The following is a 20,187-nucleotide window of genomic DNA, read 5'->3' on the forward strand; positions in this document are numbered from 1 at the left end:
AGGTCAACCGATAACCACAGTAAGAAGCGGTCGTCGCGAAACTCAGTATTCTTAAACGGAAATTTTCGTCTTGTTGAGAATGGCGTCACTGGTTTGCACCCGCATTCGCCCACGCATGTCACGTGTGTGCGAAAATTTTTGCTCCTCTTTACACAAAATCGCACGCAGCCGGTAGGACTCGAACCTACGCTCCCAGAGAGAATCTGATTTCGAGTCAGACGCCTTAACCACTCGGCCACGACTGCCGCTAGCGCGGGTTCTGCCGACACATGCAACTGCTAACGTTTCAAGCACTGTGGTGTCAGAAGACGGCGTAGCTGCATTATTTTCCGTAGCGTTTCCACCGCTACCAGACGAATCGCTACCAAAGTATTAAAATTTCCGCCGACACAGGGACTTGAACCCTGGACCCTTAGGTTAAAAAGCCCTATGCTCCACCGACTGAGCTGTCCGGGCTCGCACGAGGCTGCGAAACCCCCCACGATACATTCACTCATGTCCTTTACTGTTGTGCAATCGCTGCATGGAGCAGTTACTAATAAAACGTCGCCTGAATGCTGTCTACAGACTTATCGCGCTAAGCTCGTAACACACTATCGAAGACTGCTGACACACGATGCAACAACAAATTACAGCAGTCGTTACGGCTCATACGTTGGAGCAGAGAATTTACGTGTTTAGTCGACCCTCACTGGCCAGTTGGAAAATTCACAAGAATTTCGAATGCAATGTTTCCCACGTTTTCGCTCATTTCACGGTTCCGTTGAAGACCTTCTTCACCACCTGACAGAAAAAGGAAACGCAGTCGGTAGGACTTTTTTGATTCTTTTGCTTCTAAGGGAGTTAGTTGTCTAGTGAGTTCCTCTTATGGCATGCACTAGGCAACCAGAACAGCTACAGGAGAGAGTCATTTTTGTTGTCAGCGGTAGTTGCATTATCGCAAACGCAGAGCAATTCCATGGGCGTCGCATCAAAATGAATACGTGCCGAAACCCGGGATCGAACCAGGGACCTTTAGATCTTCAGTCTAACGCTCTCCCAACTGAGCTATTTCGGCTGACGCTGAGGTTTGCAGTTTGCATGTGTTCGTGAACTCTGTCTCGTTGCCACTTTCACAGTCACCTTCGTCTGATAAGACACAGGGACGCTGAAACGCGAGCATCCGATGCAGCGAAGTTCCACACACATTTCTTCTGCTTCCATCATCGTTAAAAGCAAACATGTCGACTCGATTCGTGTAATATTGACTTCGCTGAATTCACGTGACGCCACGCTGGCGCTAGAAAACCCGTGCTATATCGATGCCAGGGGCAACTCGTGTGCAGCGAACGAGACACAAGGAGGAGTGAGCCTCTCCACCGTATAAGAGGCAGTACCTAGCAGATACACGCGGTAAAACATTCGACTTGCGTTAGCTCATGAATGGCTATACGTCATCGTCTGCAAGCTAAAATGGACACGTCTGCACTGCCCAGTGAGGCGACACTTGTACTAACACCTGGTGGGCGGCTGTGAGACGGGGAGATGAGCTGCGGCTTCTGGGCGCGACTGTAACGCTGCGCCATGGATCAAATAACACTGCACATTGCTGGTGACCCACGTGTTTAGTAGTGACGCAACTGAACGTTCATCTTGTGAGAGCGAGAAAATTTTCGCAGTCGGCACGACTCGAACCTACGCTCCCAGAGGGAATCTGATTTCAAGTCAGACGCCTTAACCACTCGGCCACGACTGCTGGTGGCGGAAATGTCTCCCGACAACGGAAACTGCCATCTTTAGAAGCAATCTGATGGCAGAAAGCGGCGTGGCCTCACTCATTTCTGTAAGGTTTCCATTGGCCGTTTCCAAAATGTAATAATTTTCGCCCAGACAGGGACTTGAACTCAGGACCATTTGATTGAAAACCTACCGCTCTGCCGACTGAGCTATGCGGGCCCACGCACGAGCATTATCGTACAGCTGCGTGGTGTCCGAGTGATTCGCATGTCGTAATTGCTGGCTTATGGCTCCAATGGCGACTTCACCGACTTCCCACTGACGCACCGCTGACGCTACTTTTCTGTCGTCTTAAACGATGGACATACTTCCAAGCAGCTGCGAGATCATAAGAAAAGAAACGCTGCACCACTGCTTTTGCCGCACTCGAATGATTGAATTGCGATTCTTAAAAAGAAATGAATGTTCGCTCTGTCCAACACTTTCAAGCACATCTGTGTACTCACGATCTCAGCGACGGCTTTCTGCAGTCCCAGCGTCAGTGCGAGGTCAACCGATAACCACAGTAAGAAGCGGTCGTCGCGAAACTCAGTATTCTTAAACGGAAATTTTCGTCTTGTTGAGAATGGCGTCACTGGTTTGCACCCGCATTCGCCCACGCATGTCACGTGTGTGCGAAAATTTTTGCTCCTCTTTACACAAAATCGCACGCAGCCGGTAGGACTCGAACCTACGCTCCCAGAGAGAATCTGATTTCGAGTCAGACGCCTTAACCACTCGGCCACGACTGCCGCTAGCGCGGGTTCTGCCGACACATGCAACTGCTAACGTTTCAAGCACTGTGGTGTCAGAAGACGGCGTAGCTGCATTATTTTCCGTAGCGTTTCCACCGCTACCAGACGAATCGCTACCAAAGTATTAAAATTTCCGCCGACACAGGGACTTGAACCCTGGACCCTTAGGTTAAAAAGCCCTATGCTCCACCGACTGAGCTGTCCGGGCTCGCACGAGGCTGCGAAACCCCCCACGATACATTCACTCATGTCCTTTACTGTTGTGCAATCGCTGCATGGAGCAGTTACTAATAAAACGTCGCCTGAATGCTGTCTACAGACTTATCGCGCTAAGCTCGTAACACACTATCGAAGACTGCTGACACACGATGCAACAACAAATTACAGCAGTCGTTACGGCTCATACGTTGGAGCAGAGAATTTACGTGTTTAGTCGACCCTCACTGGCCAGTTGGAAAATTCACAAGAATTTCGAATGCAATGTTTCCCACGTTTTCGCTCATTTCACGGTTCCGTTGAAGACCTTCTTCACCACCTGACAGAAAAAGGAAACGCAGTCGGTAGGACTTTTTTGATTCTTTTGCTTCTAAGGGAGTTAGTTGTCTAGTGAGTTCCTCTTATGGCATGCACTAGGCAACCAGAACAGCTACAGGAGAGAGTCATTTTTGTTGTCAGCGGTAGTTGCATTATCGCAAACGCAGAGCAATTCCATGGGCGTCGCATCAAAATGAATACGTGCCGAAACCCGGGATCGAACCAGGGACCTTTAGATCTTCAGTCTAACGCTCTCCCAACTGAGCTATTTCGGCTGACGCTGAGGTTTGCAGTTTGCATGTGTTCGTGAACTCTGTCTCGTTGCCACTTTCACAGTCACCTTCGTCTGATAAGACACAGGGACGCTGAAACGCGAGCATCCGATGCAGCGAAGTTCCACACACATTTCTTCTGCTTCCATCATCGTTAAAAGCAAACATGTCGACTCGATTCGTGTAATATTGACTTCGCTGAATTCACGTGACGCCACGCTGGCGCTAGAAAACCCGTGCTATATCGATGCCAGGGGCAACTCGTGTGCAGCGAACGAGACACAAGGAGGAGTGAGCCTCTCCACCGTATAAGAGGCAGTACCTAGCAGATACACGCGGTAAAACATTCGACTTGCGTTAGCTCATGAATGGCTATACGTCATCGTCTGCAAGCTAAAATGGACACGTCTGCACTGCCCAGTGAGGCGACACTTGTACTAACACCTGGTGGGCGGCTGTGAGACGGGGAGATGAGCTGCGGCTTCTGGGCGCGACTGTAACGCTGCGCCATGGATCAAATAACACTGCACATTGCTGGTGACCCACGTGTTTAGTAGTGACGCAACTGAACGTTCATCTTGTGAGAGCGAGAAAATTTTCGCAGTCGGCAGGACTCGAACCTACGCTCCCAGAGGGAATCTGATTTCAAGTCAGACGCCTTAACCACTCGGCCACGACTGCTGGTGGCGGAAATGTCTCCCGACAACGGAAACTGCCATCTTTAGAAGCAATCTGATGGCAGAAAGCGGCGTGGCCTCACTCATTTCTGTAAGGTTTCCATTGGCCGTTTCCAAAATGTAATAATTTTCGCCCAGACAGGGACTTGAACCCAGGACCATTTGATTGAAAACCTACCGCTCTGCCGACTGAGCTATGCGGGCCCACGCACGAGCATTATCGTACAGCTGCGTGGTGTCCGAGTGATTCGCATGTCGTAATTGCTGGCTTATGGCTCCAATGGCGACTTCACCGACTTCCCACTGACGCACCGCTGACGCTACTTTTCTGTCGTCTTAAACGATGGACATACTTCCAAGCAGCTGCGAGATCATAAGAAAAGAAACGCTGCACCACTGCTTTTGCCGCACTCGAATGATTGAATTGCGATTCTTAAAAAGAAATGAATGTTCGCTCTGTCCAACACTTTCAAGCACATCTGTGTACTCACGATCTCAGCGACGGCTTTCTGCAGTCCCAGCGTCAGTGCGAGGTCAACCGATAACCACAGTAAGAAGCGGTCGTCGCGAAACTCAGTATTCTTAAACGGAAATTTTCGTCTTGTTGAGAATGGCGTCACTGGTTTGCACCCGCATTCGCCCACGCATGTCACGTGTGTGCGAAAATTTTTGCTCCTCTTTACACAAAATCGCACGCAGCCGGTAGGACTCGAACCTACGCTCCCAGAGAGAATCTGATTTCGAGTCAGACGCCTTAACCACTCGGCCACGACTGCCGCTAGCGCGGGTTCTGCCGACACATGCAACTGCTAACGTTTCAAGCACTGTGGTGTCAGAAGACGGCGTAGCTGCATTATTTTCCGTAGCGTTTCCACCGCTACCAGACGAATCGCTACCAAAGTATTAAAATTTCCGCCGACACAGGGACTTGAACCCTGGACCCTTAGGTTAAAAAGCCCTATGCTCCACCGACTGAGCTGTCCGGGCTCGCACGAGGCTGCGAAACCCCCCACGATACATTCACTCATGTCCTTTACTGTTGTGCAATCGCTGCATGGAGCAGTTACTAATAAAACGTCGCCTGAATGCTGTCTACAGACTTATCGCGCTAAGCTCGTAACACACTATCGAAGACTGCTGACACACGATGCAACAACAAATTACAGCAGTCGTTACGGCTCATACGTTGGAGCAGAGAATTTACGTGTTTAGTCGACCCTCACTGGCCAGTTGGAAAATTCACAAGAATTTCGAATGCAATGTTTCCCACGTTTTCGCTCATTTCACGGTTCCGTTGAAGACCTTCTTCACCACCTGACAGAAAAAGGAAACGCAGTCGGTAGGACTTTTTTGATTCTTTTGCTTCTAAGGGAGTTAGTTGTCTAGTGAGTTCCTCTTATGGCATGCACTAGGCAACCAGAACAGCTACAGGAGAGAGTCATTTTTGTTGTCAGCGGTAGTTGCATTATCGCAAACGCAGAGCAATTCCATGGGCGTCGCATCAAAATGAATACGTGCCGAAACCCGGGATCGAACCAGGGACCTTTAGATCTTCAGTCTAACGCTCTCCCAACTGAGCTATTTCGGCTGACGCTGAGGTTTGCAGTTTGCATGTGTTCGTGAACTCTGTCTCGTTGCCACTTTCACAGTCACCTTCGTCTGATAAGACACAGGGACGCTGAAACGCGAGCATCCGATGCAGCGAAGTTCCACACACATTTCTTCTGCTTCCATCATCGTTAAAAGCAAACATGTCGACTCGATTCGTGTAATATTGACTTCGCTGAATTCACGTGACGCCACGCTGGCGCTAGAAAACCCGTGCTATATCGATGCCAGGGGCAACTCGTGTGCAGCGAACGAGACACAAGGAGGAGTGAGCCTCTCCACCGTATAAGAGGCAGTACCTAGCAGATACACGCGGTAAAACATTCGACTTGCGTTAGCTCATGAATGGCTATACGTCATCGTCTGCAAGCTAAAATGGACACGTCTGCACTGCCCAGTGAGGCGACACTTGTACTAACACCTGGTGGGCGGCTGTGAGACGGGGAGATGAGCTGCGGCTTCTGGGCGCGACTGTAACGCTGCGCCATGGATCAAATAACACTGCACATTGCTGGTGACCCACGTGTTTAGTAGTGACGCAACTGAACGTTCATCTTGTGAGAGCGAGAAAATTTTCGCAGTCGGCACGACTCGAACCTACGCTCCCAGAGGGAATCTGATTTCAAGTCAGACGCCTTAACCACTCGGCCACGACTGCTGGTGGCGGAAATGTCTCCCGACAACGGAAACTGCCATCTTTAGAAGCAATCTGATGGCAGAAAGCGGCGTGGCCTCACTCATTTCTGTAAGGTTTCCATTGGCCGTTTCCAAAATGTAATAATTTTCGCCCAGACAGGGACTTGAACCCAGGACCATTTGATTGAAAACCTACCGCTCTGCCGACTGAGCTATGCGGGCCCACGCACGAGCATTATCGTACAGCTGCGTGGTGTCCGAGTGATTCGCATGTCGTAATTGCTGGCTTATGGCTCCAATGGCGACTTCACCGACTTCCCACTGACGCACCGCTGACGCTACTTTTCTGTCGTCTTAAACGATGGACATACTTCCAAGCAGCTGCGAGATCATAAGAAAAGAAACGCTGCACCACTGCTTTTGCCGCACTCGAATGATTGAATTGCGATTCTTAAAAAGAAATGAATGTTCGCTCTGTCCAACACTTTCAAGCACATCTGTGTACTCACGATCTCAGCGACGGCTTTCTGCAGTCCCAGCGTCAGTGCGAGGTCAACCGATAACCACAGTAAGAAGCGGTCGTCGCGAAACTCAGTATTCTTAAACGGAAATTTTCGTCTTGTTGAGAATGGCGTCACTGGTTTGCACCCGCATTCGCCCACGCATGTCACGTGTGTGCGAAAATTTTTGCTCCTCTTTACACAAAATCGCACGCAGCCGGTAGGACTCGAACCTACGCTCCCAGAGAGAATCTGATTTCGAGTCAGACGCCTTAACCACTCGGCCACGACTGCCGCTAGCGCGGGTTCTGCCGACACATGCAACTGCTAACGTTTCAAGCACTGTGGTGTCAGAAGACGGCGTAGCTGCATTATTTTCCGTAGCGTTTCCACCGCTACCAGACGAATCGCTACCAAAGTATTAAAATTTCCGCCGACACAGGGACTTGAACCCTGGACCCTTAGGTTAAAAAGCCCTATGCTCCACCGACTGAGCTGTCCGGGCTCGCACGAGGCTGCGAAACCCCCCACGATACATTCACTCATGTCCTTTACTGTTGTGCAATCGCTGCATGGAGCAGTTACTAATAAAACGTCGCCTGAATGCTGTCTACAGACTTATCGCGCTAAGCTCGTAACACACTATCGAAGACTGCTGACACACGATGCAACAACAAATTACAGCAGTCGTTACGGCTCATACGTTGGAGCAGAGAATTTACGTGTTTAGTCGACCCTCACTGGCCAGTTGGAAAATTCACAAGAATTTCGAATGCAATGTTTCCCACGTTTTCGCTCATTTCACGGTTCCGTTGAAGACCTTCTTCACCACCTGACAGAAAAAGGAAACGCAGTCGGTAGGACTTTTTTGATTCTTTTGCTTCTAAGGGAGTTAGTTGTCTAGTGAGTTCCTCTTATGGCATGCACTAGGCAACCAGAACAGCTACAGGAGAGAGTCATTTTTGTTGTCAGCGGTAGTTGCATTATCGCAAACGCAGAGCAATTCCATGGGCGTCGCATCAAAATGAATACGTGCCGAAACCCGGGATCGAACCAGGGACCTTTAGATCTTCAGTCTAACGCTCTCCCAACTGAGCTATTTCGGCTGACGCTGAGGTTTGCAGTTTGCATGTGTTCGTGAACTCTGTCTCGTTGCCACTTTCACAGTCACCTTCGTCTGATAAGACACAGGGACGCTGAAACGCGAGCATCCGATGCAGCGAAGTTCCACACACATTTCTTCTGCTTCCATCATCGTTAAAAGCAAACATGTCGACTCGATTCGTGTAATATTGACTTCGCTGAATTCACGTGACGCCACGCTGGCGCTAGAAAACCCGTGCTATATCGATGCCAGGGGCAACTCGTGTGCAGCGAACGAGACACAAGGAGGAGTGAGCCTCTCCACCGTATAAGAGGCAGTACCTAGCAGATACACGCGGTAAAACATTCGACTTGCGTTAGCTCATGAATGGCTATACGTCATCGTCTGCAAGCTAAAATGGACACGTCTGCACTGCCCAGTGAGGCGACACTTGTACTAACACCTGGTGGGCGGCTGTGAGACGGGGAGATGAGCTGCGGCTTCTGGGCGCGACTGTAACGCTGCGCCATGGATCAAATAACACTGCACATTGCTGGTGACCCACGTGTTTAGTAGTGACGCAACTGAACGTTCATCTTGTGAGAGCGAGAAAATTTTCGCAGTCGGCACGACTCGAACCTACGCTCCCAGAGGGAATCTGATTTCAAGTCAGACGCCTTAACCACTCGGCCACGACTGCTGGTGGCGGAAATGTCTCCCGACAACGGAAACTGCCATCTTTAGAAGCAATCTGATGGCAGAAAGCGGCGTGGCCTCACTCATTTCTGTAAGGTTTCCATTGGCCGTTTCCAAAATGTAATAATTTTCGCCCAGACAGGGACTTGAACCCAGGACCATTTGATTGAAAACCTACCGCTCTGCCGACTGAGCTATGCGGGCCCACGCACGAGCATTATCGTACAGCTGCGTGGTGTCCGAGTGATTCGCATGTCGTAATTGCTGGCTTATGGCTCCAATGGCGACTTCACCGACTTCCCACTGACGCACCGCTGACGCTACTTTTCTGTCGTCTTAAACGATGGACATACTTCCAAGCAGCTGCGAGATCATAAGAAAAGAAACGCTGCACCACTGCTTTTGCCGCACTCGAATGATTGAATTGCGATTCTTAAAAAGAAATGAATGTTCGCTCTGTCCAACACTTTCAAGCACATCTGTGTACTCACGATCTCAGCGACGGCTTTCTGCAGTCCCAGCGTCAGTGCGAGGTCAACCGATAACCACAGTAAGAAGCGGTCGTCGCGAAACTCAGTATTCTTAAACGGAAATTTTCGTCTTGTTGAGAATGGCGTCACTGGTTTGCACCCGCATTCGCCCACGCATGTCACGTGTGTGCGAAAATTTTTGCTCCTCTTTACACAAAATCGCACGCAGCCGGTAGGACTCGAACCTACGCTCCCAGAGAGAATCTGATTTCGAGTCAGACGCCTTAACCACTCGGCCACGACTGCCGCTAGCGCGGGTTCTGCCGACACATGCAACTGCTAACGTTTCAAGCACTGTGGTGTCAGAAGACGGCGTAGCTGCATTATTTTCCGTAGCGTTTCCACCGCTACCAGACGAATCGCTACCAAAGTATTAAAATTTCCGCCGACACAGGGACTTGAACCCTGGACCCTTAGGTTAAAAAGCCCTATGCTCCACCGACTGAGCTGTCCGGGCTCGCACGAGGCTGCGAAACCCCCCACGATACATTCACTCATGTCCTTTACTGTTGTGCAATCGCTGCATGGAGCAGTTACTAATAAAACGTCGCCTGAATGCTGTCTACAGACTTATCGCGCTAAGCTCGTAACACACTATCGAAGACTGCTGACACACGATGCAACAACAAATTACAGCAGTCGTTACGGCTCATACGTTGGAGCAGAGAATTTACGTGTTTAGTCGACCCTCACTGGCCAGTTGGAAAATTCACAAGAATTTCGAATGCAATGTTTCCCACGTTTTCGCTCATTTCACGGTTCCGTTGAAGACCTTCTTCACCACCTGACAGAAAAAGGAAACGCAGTCGGTAGGACTTTTTTGATTCTTTTGCTTCTAAGGGAGTTAGTTGTCTAGTGAGTTCCTCTTATGGCATGCACTAGGCAACCAGAACAGCTACAGGAGAGAGTCATTTTTGTTGTCAGCGGTAGTTGCATTATCGCAAACGCAGAGCAATTCCATGGGCGTCGCATCAAAATGAATACGTGCCGAAACCCGGGATCGAACCAGGGACCTTTAGATCTTCAGTCTAACGCTCTCCCAACTGAGCTATTTCGGCTGACGCTGAGGTTTGCAGTTTGCATGTGTTCGTGAACTCTGTCTCGTTGCCACTTTCACAGTCACCTTCGTCTGATAAGACACAGGGACGCTGAAACGCGAGCATCCGATGCAGCGAAGTTCCACACACATTTCTTCTGCTTCCATCATCGTTAAAAGCAAACATGTCGACTCGATTCGTGTAATATTGACTTCGCTGAATTCACGTGACGCCACGCTGGCGCTAGAAAACCCGTGCTATATCGATGCCAGGGGCAACTCGTGTGCAGCGAACGAGACACAAGGAGGAGTGAGCCTCTCCACCGTATAAGAGGCAGTACCTAGCAGATACACGCGGTAAAACATTCGACTTGCGTTAGCTCATGAATGGCTATACGTCATCGTCTGCAAGCTAAAATGGACACGTCTGCACTGCCCAGTGAGGCGACACTTGTACTAACACCTGGTGGGCGGCTGTGAGACGGGGAGATGAGCTGCGGCTTCTGGGCGCGACTGTAACGCTGCGCCATGGATCAAATAACACTGCACATTGCTGGTGACCCACGTGTTTAGTAGTGACGCAACTGAACGTTCATCTTGTGAGAGCGAGAAAATTTTCGCAGTCGGCACGACTCGAACCTACGCTCCCAGAGGGAATCTGATTTCAAGTCAGACGCCTTAACCACTCGGCCACGACTGCTGGTGGCGGAAATGTCTCCCGACAACGGAAACTGCCATCTTTAGAAGCAATCTGATGGCAGAAAGCGGCGTGGCCTCACTCATTTCTGTAAGGTTTCCATTGGCCGTTTCCAAAATGTAATAATTTTCGCCCAGACAGGGACTTGAACCCAGGACCATTTGATTGAAAACCTACCGCTCTGCCGACTGAGCTATGCGGGCCCACGCACGAGCATTATCGTACAGCTGCGTGGTGTCCGAGTGATTCGCATGTCGTAATTGCTGGCTTATGGCTCCAATGGCGACTTCACCGACTTCCCACTGACGCACCGCTGACGCTACTTTTCTGTCGTCTTAAACGATGGACATACTTCCAAGCAGCTGCGAGATCATAAGAAAAGAAACGCTGCACCACTGCTTTTGCCGCACTCGAATGATTGAATTGCGATTCTTAAAAAGAAATGAATGTTCGCTCTGTCCAACACTTTCAAGCACATCTGTGTACTCACGATCTCAGCGACGGCTTTCTGCAGTCCCAGCGTCAGTGCGAGGTCAACCGATAACCACAGTAAGAAGCGGTCGTCGCGAAACTCAGTATTCTTAAACGGAAATTTTCGTCTTGTTGAGAATGGCGTCACTGGTTTGCACCCGCATTCGCCCACGCATGTCACGTGTGTGCGAAAATTTTTGCTCCTCTTTACACAAAATCGCACGCAGCCGGTAGGACTCGAACCTACGCTCCCAGAGAGAATCTGATTTCGAGTCAGACGCCTTAACCACTCGGCCACGACTGCCGCTAGCGCGGGTTCTGCCGACACATGCAACTGCTAACGTTTCAAGCACTGTGGTGTCAGAAGACGGCGTAGCTGCATTATTTTCCGTAGCGTTTCCACCGCTACCAGACGAATCGCTACCAAAGTATTAAAATTTCCGCCGACACAGGGACTTGAACCCTGGACCCTTAGGTTAAAAAGCCCTATGCTCCACCGACTGAGCTGTCCGGGCTCGCACGAGGCTGCGAAACCCCCCACGATACATTCACTCATGTCCTTTACTGTTGTGCAATCGCTGCATGGAGCAGTTACTAATAAAACGTCGCCTGAATGCTGTCTACAGACTTATCGCGCTAAGCTCGTAACACACTATCGAAGACTGCTGACACACGATGCAACAACAAATTACAGCAGTCGTTACGGCTCATACGTTGGAGCAGAGAATTTACGTGTTTAGTCGACCCTCACTGGCCAGTTGGAAAATTCACAAGAATTTCGAATGCAATGTTTCCCACGTTTTCGCTCATTTCACGGTTCCGTTGAAGACCTTCTTCACCACCTGACAGAAAAAGGAAACGCAGTCGGTAGGACTTTTTTGATTCTTTTGCTTCTAAGGGAGTTAGTTGTCTAGTGAGTTCCTCTTATGGCATGCACTAGGCAACCAGAACAGCTACAGGAGAGAGTCATTTTTGTTGTCAGCGGTAGTTGCATTATCGCAAACGCAGAGCAATTCCATGGGCGTCGCATCAAAATGAATACGTGCCGAAACCCGGGATCGAACCAGGGACCTTTAGATCTTCAGTCTAACGCTCTCCCAACTGAGCTATTTCGGCTGACGCTGAGGTTTGCAGTTTGCATGTGTTCGTGAACTCTGTCTCGTTGCCACTTTCACAGTCACCTTCGTCTGATAAGACACAGGGACGCTGAAAGGCGAGCATCCGATGCAGCGAAGTTCCACACACATTTCTTCTGCTTCCATCATCGTTAAAAGCAAACATGTCGACTCGATTCGTGTAATATTGACTTCGCTGAATTCACGTGACGCCACGCTGGCGCTAGAAAACCCGTGCTATATCGATGCCAGGGGCAACTCGTGTGCAGCGAACGAGACACAAGGAGGAGTGAGCCTCTCCACCGTATAAGAGGCAGTACCTAGCAGATACACGCGGTAAAACATTCGACTTGCGTTAGCTCATGAATGGCTATACGTCATCGTCTGCAAGCTAAAATGGACACGTCTGCACTGCCCAGTGAGGCGACACTTGTACTAACACCTGGTGGGCGGCTGTGAGACGGGGAGATGAGCTGCGGCTTCTGGGCGCGACTGTAACGCTGCGCCATGGATCAAATAACACTGCACATTGCTGGTGACCCACGTGTTTAGTAGTGACGCAACTGAACGTTCATCTTGTGAGAGCGAGAAAATTTTCGCAGTCGGCAGGACTCGAACCTACGCTCCCAGAGGGAATCTGATTTCAAGTCAGACGCCTTAACCACTCGGCCACGACTGCTGGTGGCGGAAATGTCTCCCGACAACGGAAACTGCCATCTTTAGAAGCAATCTGATGGCAGAAAGCGGCGTGGCCTCACTCATTTCTGTAAGGTTTCCATTGGCCGTTTCCAAAATGTAATAATTTTCGCCCAGACAGGGACTTGAACCCAGGACCATTTGATTGAAAACCTACCGCTCTGCCGACTGAGCTATGCGGGCCCACGCACGAGCATTATCGTACAGCTGCGTGGTGTCCGAGTGATTCGCATGTCGTAATTGCTGGCTTATGGCTCCAATGGCGACTTCACCGACTTCCCACTGACGCACCGCTGACGCTACTTTTCTGTCGTCTTAAACGATGGACATACTTCCAAGCAGCTGCGAGATCATAAGAAAAGAAACGCTGCACCACTGCTTTTGCCGCACTCGAATGATTGAATTGCGATTCTTAAAAAGAAATGAATGTTCGCTCTGTCCAACACTTTCAAGCACATCTGTGTACTCACGATCTCAGCGACGGCTTTCTGCAGTCCCAGCGTCAGTGCGAGGTCAACCGATAACCACAGTAAGAAGCGGTCGTCGCGAAACTCAGTATTCTTAAACGGAAATTTTCGTCTTGTTGAGAATGGCGTCACTGGTTTGCACCCGCATTCGCCCACGCATGTCACGTGTGTGCGAAAATTTTTGCTCCTCTTTACACAAAATCGCACGCAGCCGGTAGGACTCGAACCTACGCTCCCAGAGAGAATCTGATTTCGAGTCAGACGCCTTAACCACTCGGCCACGACTGCCGCTAGCGCGGGTTCTGCCGACACATGCAACTGCTAACGTTTCAAGCACTGTGGTGTCAGAAGACGGCGTAGCTGCATTATTTTCCGTAGCGTTTCCACCGCTACCAGACGAATCGCTACCAAAGTATTAAAATTTCCGCCGACACAGGGACTTGAACCCTGGACCCTTAGGTTAAAAAGCCCTATGCTCCACCGACTGAGCTGTCCGGGCTCGCACGAGGCTGCGAAACCCCCCACGATACATTCACTCATGTCCTTTACTGTTGTGCAATCGCTGCATGGAGCAGTTACTAATAAAACGTCGCCTGAATGCTGTCTACAGACTTATCGCGCTAAGCTCGTAACACACTATCGAAGACTGCTGACACACGATGCAACAACAAATTACAGCAGTCGTTACGGCTCATACGTTGGAGCAGAGAATTTACGTGTTTAGTCGACCCTCACTGGCCAGTTGGAAAATTCACAAGAATTTCGAATGCAATGTTTCCCACGTTTTCGCTCATTTCACGGTTCCGTTGAAGACCTTCTTCACCACCTGACAGAAAAAGGAAACGCAGTCGGTAGGACTTTTTTGATTCTTTTGCTTCTAAGGGAGTTAGTTGTCTAGTGAGTTCCTCTTATGGCATGCACTAGGCAACCAGAACAGCTACAGGAGAGAGTCATTTTTGTTGTCAGCGGTAGTTGCATTATCGCAAACGCAGAGCAATTCCATGGGCGTCGCATCAAAATGAATACGTGCCGAAACCCGGGATCGAACCAGGGACCTTTAGATCTTCAGTCTAACGCTCTCCCAACTGAGCTATTTCGGCTGACGCTGAGGTTTGCAGTTTGCATGTGTTCGTGAACTCTGTCTCGTTGCCACTTTCACAGTCACCTTCGTCTGATAAGACACAGGGACGCTGAAAGGCGAGCATCCGATGCAGCGAAGTTCCACACACATTTCTTCTGCTTCCATCATCGTTAAAAGCAAACACTTCGACTCGATTCGTGTAATATTGACTTCGCTGAATTCACGTGACGCCACGCTGGCGCTAGAAAACCCGTGCTATATCGATGCCAGGGGCAACTCGTGTGCAGCGAACGAGACACAAGGAGGAGTGAGCCTCTCCACCGTATAAGAGGCAGTACCTAGCAGATACACGCGGTAAAACATTCGACTTGCGTTAGCTCATGAATGGCTATACGTCATCGTCTGCAAGCTAAAATGGACACGTCTGCACTGCCCAGTGAGGCGACACTTGTACTAACACCTGGTGGGCGGCTGTGAGACGGGGAGATGAGCTGCGGCTTCTGGGCGCGACTGTAACGCTGCGCCATGGATCAAATAACACTGCACATTGCTGGTGACCCACGTGTTTAGTAGTGACGCAACTGAACGTTCATCTTGTGAGAGCGAGAAAATTTTCGCAGTCGGCAGGACTCGAACCTACGCTCCCAGAGGGAATCTGATTTCAAGTCAGACGCCTTAACCACTCGGCCACGACTGCTGGTGGCGGAAATGTCTCCCGACAACGGAAACTGCCATCTTTAGAAGCAATCTGATGGCAGAAAGCGGCGTGGCCTCACTCATTTCTGTAAGGTTTCCATTGGCCGTTTCCAAAATGTAATAATTTTCGCCCAGACAGGGACTTGAACCCAGGACCATTTGATTGAAAACCTACCGCTCTGCCGACTGAGCTATGCGGGCCCGCGCACGAGCATTATCGTACAGCTGCGTGGTGTCCGAGTGATTCGCATGTCGTAATTGCTGGCTTATGGCTCCAATGGCGACTTCACCGACTTCCCACTGACGCACCGCTGACGCTACTTTTCTGTCGTCTTAAACGATGGACATACTTCCAAGCAGCTGCGAGATCATAAGAAAAGAAACGCTGCACCACTGCTTTTGCCGCACTCGAATGATTGAATTGCGATTCTTAAAAAGAAATGAATGTTCGCTCTGTCCAACACTTTCAAGCACATCTGTGTACTCACGATCTCAGCGACGGCTTTCTGCAGTCCCAGCGTCAGTGCGAGGTCAACCGATAACCACAGTAAGAAGCGGTCGTCGCGAAACTCAGTATTCTTAAACGGAAATTTTCGTCTTGTTGAGAATGGCGTCACTGGTTTGCACCCGCATTCGCCCACGCATGTCACGTGTGTGCGAAAATTTTTGCTCCTCTTTACACAAAATCGCACGCAGCCGGTAGGACTCGAACCTACGCTCCCAGAGAGAATCTGATTTCGAGTCAGACGCCTTAACCACTCGGCCACGACTGCCGCTAGCGCGGGTTCTGCCGACACATGCAACTGCTAACGTTTCAAGCACTGTGGTGTCAGAAGACGGCGTAGCTGCATTATTTTCCGTAGCGTTTCCACCGCTACCAGACGAATCGCTACCAAAGTATTAAAATTTCCGCCGACACAGGGACTTGAACCCTGGACCCTTAGGTTAAAAAGCCCTATGCTCCACCGACTGAGCTGTCCGGGCTCGCACGAGGCTGCGAAACCCCCCACGATACATTCACTCATGTCCTTTACTGTTGTGCAATCGCTGCATGGAGCAGTTACTAATAAAACGTCGCCTGAATGCTGTCTACAGACTTATCGCGCTAAGCTCGTAACACACTATCGAAGACTGCTGACACACGATGCAACAACAAATTACAGCAGTCGTTACGGCTCATACGTTGGAGCAGAGAATTTACGTGTTTAGTCGACCCTCACTGGCCAGTTGGAAAATTCACAAGAATTTCGAATGCAATGTTTCCCACGTTTTCGCTCATTTCACGGTTCCGTTGAAGACCTTCTTCACCACCTGACAGAAAAAGGAAACGCAGTCGGTAGGACTTTTTTGATTCTTTTGCTTCTAAGGGAGTTAGTTGTCTAGTGAGTTCCTCTTATGGCATGCACTAGGCAACCAGAACAGCTACAGGAGAGAGTCATTTTTGTTGTCAGCGGTAGTTGCATTATCGCAAACGCAGAGCAATTCCATGGGCGTCGCATCAAAATGAATACGTGCCGAAACCCGGGATCGAACCAGGGACCTTTAGATCTTCAGTCTAACGCTCTCCCAACTGAGCTATTTCGGCTGACGCTGAGGTTTGCAGTTTGCATGTGTTCGTGAACTCTGTCTCGTTGCCACTTTCACAGTCACCTTCGTCTGATAAGACACAGGGACGCTGAAAGGCGAGCATCCGATGCAGCGAAGTTCCACACACATTTCTTCTGCTTCCATCATCGTTAAAAGCAAACACTTCGACTCGATTCGTGTAATATTGACTTCGCTGAATTCACGTGACGCCACGCTGGCGCTAGAAAACCCGTGCTATATCGATGCCAGGGGCAACTCGTGTGCAGCGAACGAGACACAAGGAGGAGTGAGCCTCTCCACCGTATAAGAGGCAGTACCTAGCAGATACACGCGGTAAAACATTCGACTTGCGTTAGCTCATGAATGGCTATACGTCATCGTCTGCAAGCTAAAATGGACACGTCTGCACTGCCCAGTGAGGCGACACTTGTACTAACACCTGGTGGGCGGCTGTGAGACGGGGAGATGAGCTGCGGCTTCTGGGCGCGACTGTAACGCTGCGCCATGGATCAAATAACACTGCACATTGCTGGTGACCCACGTGTTTAGTAGTGACGCAACTGAACGTTCATCTTGTGAGAGCGAGAAAATTTTCGCAGTCGGCAGGACTCGAACCTACGCTCCCAGAGGGAATCTGATTTCAAGTCAGACGCCTTAACCACTCGGCCACGACTGCTGGTGGCGGAAATGTCTCCCGACAACGGAAACTGCCATCTTTAGAAGCAATCTGATGGCAGAAAGCGGCGTGGCCTCACTCATTTCTGTAAGGTTTCCATTGGCCGTTTCCAAAATGTAATAATTTTCGCCCAGACAGGGACTTGAACCCAGGACCATTTGATTGAAAACCTACCGCTCTGCCGACTGAGCTATGCGGGCCCGCGCACGAGCATTATCGTACAGCTGCGTGGTGTCCGAGTGATTCGCATGTCGTAATTGCTGGCTTATGGCTCCAATGGCGACTTCACCGACTTCCCACTGACGCACCGCTGACGCTACTTTTCTGTCGTCTTAAACGATGGACATACTTCCAAGCAGCTGCGAGATCATAAGAAAAGAAACGCTGCACCACTGCTTTTGCCGCACTCGAATGATTGAATTGCGATTCTTAAAAAGAAATGAATGTTCGCTCTGTCCAACACTTTCAAGCACATCTGTGTACTCACGATCTCAGCGACGGCTTTCTGCAGTCCCAGCGTCAGTGCGAGGTCAACCGATAACCACAGTAAGAAGCGGTCGTCGCGAAACTCAGTATTCTTAAACGGAAATTTTCGTCTTGTTGAGAATGGCGTCACTGGTTTGCACCCGCATTCGCCCACGCATGTCACGTGTGTGCGAAAATTTTTGCTCCTCTTTACACAAAATCGCACGCAGCCGGTAGGACTCGAACCTACGCTCCCAGAGAGAATCTGATTTCGAGTCAGACGCCTTAACCACTCGGCCACGACTGCCGCTAGCGCGGGTTCTGCCGACACATGCAACTGCTAACGTTTCAAGCACTGTGGTGTCAGAAGACGGCGTAGCTGCATTATTTTCCGTAGCGTTTCCACCGCTACCAGACGAATCGCTACCAAAGTATTAAAATTTCCGCCGACACAGGGACTTGAACCCTGGACCCTTAGGTTAAAAAGCCCTATGCTCCACCGACTGAGCTGTCCGGGCTCGCACGAGGCTGCGAAACCCCCCACGATACATTCACTCATGTCCTTTACTGTTGTGCAATCGCTGCATGGAGCAGTTACTAATAAAACGTCGCCTGAATGCTGTCTACAGACTTATCGCGCTAAGCTCGTAACACACTATCGAAGACTGCTGACACACGATGCAACAACAAATTACAGCAGTCGTTACGGCTCATACGTTGGAGCAGAGAATTTACGTGTTTAGTCGACCCTCACTGGCCAGTTGGAAAATTCACAAGAATTTCGAATGCAATGTTTCCCACGTTTTCGCTCATTTCACGGTTCCGTTGAAGACCTTCTTCACCACCTGACAGAAAAAGGAAACGCAGTCGGTAGGACTTTTTTGATTCTTTTGCTTCTAAGGGAGTTAGTTGTCTAGTGAGTTCCTCTTATGGCATGCACTAGGCAACCAGAACAGCTACAGGAGAGAGTCATTTTTGTTGTCAGCGGTAGTTGCATTATCGCAAACGCAGAGCAATTCCATGGGCGTCGCATCAAAATGAATACGTGCCGAAACCCGGGATCGAACCAGGGACCTTTAGATCTTCAGTCTAACGCTCTCCCAACTGAGCTATTTCGGCTGACGCTGAGGTTTGCAGTTTGCATGTGTTCGTGAACTCTGTCTCGTTGCCACTTTCACAGTCACCTTCGTCTGATAAGACACAGGGACGCTGAAAGGCGAGCATCCGATGCAGCGAAGTTCCACACACATTTCTTCTGCTTCCATCATCGTTAAAAGCAAACATGTCGACTCGATTCGTGTAATATTGACTTCGCTGAATTCACGTGACGCCACGCTGGCGCTAGAAAACCCGTGCTATATCGATGCCAGGGGCAACTCGTGTGCAGCGAACGAGACACAAGGAGGAGTGAGCCTCTCCACCGTATAAGAGGCAGTACCTAGCAGATACACGCGGTAAAACATTCGACTTGCGTTAGCTCATGAATGGCTATACGTCATCGTCTGCAAGCTAAAATGGACACGTCTGCACTGCCCAGTGAGGCGACACTTGTACTAACACCTGGTGGGCGGCTGTGAGACGGGGAGATGAGCTGCGGCTTCTGGGCGCGACTGTAACGCTGCGCCATGGATCAAATAACACTGCACATTGCTGGTGACCCACGTGTTTAGTAGTGACGCAACTGAACGTTCATCTTGTGAGAGCGAGAAAATTTTCGCAGTCGGCAGGACTCGAACCTACGCTCCCAGAGGGAATCTGATTTCAAGTCAGACGCCTTAACCACTCGGCCACGACTGCTGGTGGCGGAAATGTCTCCCGACAACGGAAACTGCCATCTTTAGAAGCAATCTGATGGCAGAAAGCGGCGTGGCCTCACTCATTTCTGTAAGGTTTCCATTGGCCGTTTCCAAAATGTAATAATTTTCGCCCAGACAGGGACTTGAACCCAGGACCATTTGATTGAAAACCTACCGCTCTGCCGACTGAGCTATGCGGGCCCACGCACGAGCATTATCGTACAGCTGCGTGGTGTCCGAGTGATTCGCATGTCGTAATTGCTGGCTTATGGCTCCAATGGCGACTTCACCGACTTCCCACTGACGCACCGCTGACGCTACTTTTCTGTCGTCTTAAACGATGGACATACTTCCAAG

At 50.1% G+C, this 20,187-nt stretch overlaps 27 non-coding genes across 27 annotated transcripts; all 27 read right to left on the reverse strand.

The window, feature by feature from the left end:
* Positions 1 to 163: 163 nt before the first annotated feature.
* Trnas-cga (transfer RNA serine (anticodon CGA)) lies at positions 164 to 245 on the reverse strand. Its single transcript has one exon. It is a non-coding gene; the product is annotated as a tRNA-Ser (tRNA).
* Positions 246 to 984: 739 nt separating this feature from the next.
* Positions 985 to 1,057, reverse strand: Trnaf-gaa (transfer RNA phenylalanine (anticodon GAA)). The gene has a single exon. It is a non-coding gene; the product is annotated as a tRNA-Phe (tRNA).
* A 596-nt stretch (positions 1,058 to 1,653) lies between these two features.
* Positions 1,654 to 1,735, reverse strand: Trnas-uga (transfer RNA serine (anticodon UGA)). The gene has a single exon. It is a non-coding gene; the product is annotated as a tRNA-Ser (tRNA).
* A 690-nt stretch (positions 1,736 to 2,425) lies between these two features.
* On the reverse strand, positions 2,426 to 2,507 carry Trnas-cga (transfer RNA serine (anticodon CGA)). Its single transcript has one exon. It is a non-coding gene; the product is annotated as a tRNA-Ser (tRNA).
* A 739-nt stretch (positions 2,508 to 3,246) lies between these two features.
* Positions 3,247 to 3,319, reverse strand: Trnaf-gaa (transfer RNA phenylalanine (anticodon GAA)). Its single transcript has one exon. It is a non-coding gene; the product is annotated as a tRNA-Phe (tRNA).
* A 596-nt stretch (positions 3,320 to 3,915) lies between these two features.
* On the reverse strand, positions 3,916 to 3,997 carry Trnas-uga (transfer RNA serine (anticodon UGA)). Its single transcript has one exon. It is a non-coding gene; the product is annotated as a tRNA-Ser (tRNA).
* A 690-nt stretch (positions 3,998 to 4,687) lies between these two features.
* Trnas-cga (transfer RNA serine (anticodon CGA)) lies at positions 4,688 to 4,769 on the reverse strand. The gene has a single exon. It is a non-coding gene; the product is annotated as a tRNA-Ser (tRNA).
* Positions 4,770 to 5,508: 739 nt separating this feature from the next.
* Trnaf-gaa (transfer RNA phenylalanine (anticodon GAA)) lies at positions 5,509 to 5,581 on the reverse strand. The gene has a single exon. It is a non-coding gene; the product is annotated as a tRNA-Phe (tRNA).
* Positions 5,582 to 6,177: 596 nt separating this feature from the next.
* On the reverse strand, positions 6,178 to 6,259 carry Trnas-uga (transfer RNA serine (anticodon UGA)). Its single transcript has one exon. It is a non-coding gene; the product is annotated as a tRNA-Ser (tRNA).
* A 690-nt stretch (positions 6,260 to 6,949) lies between these two features.
* Positions 6,950 to 7,031, reverse strand: Trnas-cga (transfer RNA serine (anticodon CGA)). The gene has a single exon. It is a non-coding gene; the product is annotated as a tRNA-Ser (tRNA).
* Positions 7,032 to 7,770: 739 nt separating this feature from the next.
* On the reverse strand, positions 7,771 to 7,843 carry Trnaf-gaa (transfer RNA phenylalanine (anticodon GAA)). Its single transcript has one exon. It is a non-coding gene; the product is annotated as a tRNA-Phe (tRNA).
* Positions 7,844 to 8,439: 596 nt separating this feature from the next.
* Trnas-uga (transfer RNA serine (anticodon UGA)) lies at positions 8,440 to 8,521 on the reverse strand. Its single transcript has one exon. It is a non-coding gene; the product is annotated as a tRNA-Ser (tRNA).
* Positions 8,522 to 9,211: 690 nt separating this feature from the next.
* On the reverse strand, positions 9,212 to 9,293 carry Trnas-cga (transfer RNA serine (anticodon CGA)). Its single transcript has one exon. It is a non-coding gene; the product is annotated as a tRNA-Ser (tRNA).
* Positions 9,294 to 10,032: 739 nt separating this feature from the next.
* On the reverse strand, positions 10,033 to 10,105 carry Trnaf-gaa (transfer RNA phenylalanine (anticodon GAA)). The gene has a single exon. It is a non-coding gene; the product is annotated as a tRNA-Phe (tRNA).
* Positions 10,106 to 10,701: 596 nt separating this feature from the next.
* On the reverse strand, positions 10,702 to 10,783 carry Trnas-uga (transfer RNA serine (anticodon UGA)). The gene has a single exon. It is a non-coding gene; the product is annotated as a tRNA-Ser (tRNA).
* Positions 10,784 to 11,473: 690 nt separating this feature from the next.
* On the reverse strand, positions 11,474 to 11,555 carry Trnas-cga (transfer RNA serine (anticodon CGA)). Its single transcript has one exon. It is a non-coding gene; the product is annotated as a tRNA-Ser (tRNA).
* A 739-nt stretch (positions 11,556 to 12,294) lies between these two features.
* Positions 12,295 to 12,367, reverse strand: Trnaf-gaa (transfer RNA phenylalanine (anticodon GAA)). The gene has a single exon. It is a non-coding gene; the product is annotated as a tRNA-Phe (tRNA).
* A 596-nt stretch (positions 12,368 to 12,963) lies between these two features.
* On the reverse strand, positions 12,964 to 13,045 carry Trnas-uga (transfer RNA serine (anticodon UGA)). The gene has a single exon. It is a non-coding gene; the product is annotated as a tRNA-Ser (tRNA).
* Positions 13,046 to 13,735: 690 nt separating this feature from the next.
* Positions 13,736 to 13,817, reverse strand: Trnas-cga (transfer RNA serine (anticodon CGA)). Its single transcript has one exon. It is a non-coding gene; the product is annotated as a tRNA-Ser (tRNA).
* Positions 13,818 to 14,556: 739 nt separating this feature from the next.
* Trnaf-gaa (transfer RNA phenylalanine (anticodon GAA)) lies at positions 14,557 to 14,629 on the reverse strand. Its single transcript has one exon. It is a non-coding gene; the product is annotated as a tRNA-Phe (tRNA).
* Positions 14,630 to 15,225: 596 nt separating this feature from the next.
* Trnas-uga (transfer RNA serine (anticodon UGA)) lies at positions 15,226 to 15,307 on the reverse strand. Its single transcript has one exon. It is a non-coding gene; the product is annotated as a tRNA-Ser (tRNA).
* Positions 15,308 to 15,997: 690 nt separating this feature from the next.
* On the reverse strand, positions 15,998 to 16,079 carry Trnas-cga (transfer RNA serine (anticodon CGA)). The gene has a single exon. It is a non-coding gene; the product is annotated as a tRNA-Ser (tRNA).
* A 739-nt stretch (positions 16,080 to 16,818) lies between these two features.
* Trnaf-gaa (transfer RNA phenylalanine (anticodon GAA)) lies at positions 16,819 to 16,891 on the reverse strand. The gene has a single exon. It is a non-coding gene; the product is annotated as a tRNA-Phe (tRNA).
* Positions 16,892 to 17,487: 596 nt separating this feature from the next.
* Positions 17,488 to 17,569, reverse strand: Trnas-uga (transfer RNA serine (anticodon UGA)). The gene has a single exon. It is a non-coding gene; the product is annotated as a tRNA-Ser (tRNA).
* Positions 17,570 to 18,259: 690 nt separating this feature from the next.
* On the reverse strand, positions 18,260 to 18,341 carry Trnas-cga (transfer RNA serine (anticodon CGA)). The gene has a single exon. It is a non-coding gene; the product is annotated as a tRNA-Ser (tRNA).
* Positions 18,342 to 19,080: 739 nt separating this feature from the next.
* Trnaf-gaa (transfer RNA phenylalanine (anticodon GAA)) lies at positions 19,081 to 19,153 on the reverse strand. Its single transcript has one exon. It is a non-coding gene; the product is annotated as a tRNA-Phe (tRNA).
* A 596-nt stretch (positions 19,154 to 19,749) lies between these two features.
* Trnas-uga (transfer RNA serine (anticodon UGA)) lies at positions 19,750 to 19,831 on the reverse strand. Its single transcript has one exon. It is a non-coding gene; the product is annotated as a tRNA-Ser (tRNA).
* Between the last annotated feature and the right edge of the window lie 356 nt (positions 19,832 to 20,187).

Source organism: Schistocerca nitens, unplaced genomic scaffold (assembly GCF_023898315.1).
Source record: "Schistocerca nitens isolate TAMUIC-IGC-003100 unplaced genomic scaffold, iqSchNite1.1 HiC_scaffold_385, whole genome shotgun sequence".
Taxonomy (NCBI): Eukaryota; Metazoa; Arthropoda; class Insecta; order Orthoptera; family Acrididae; genus Schistocerca; species Schistocerca nitens.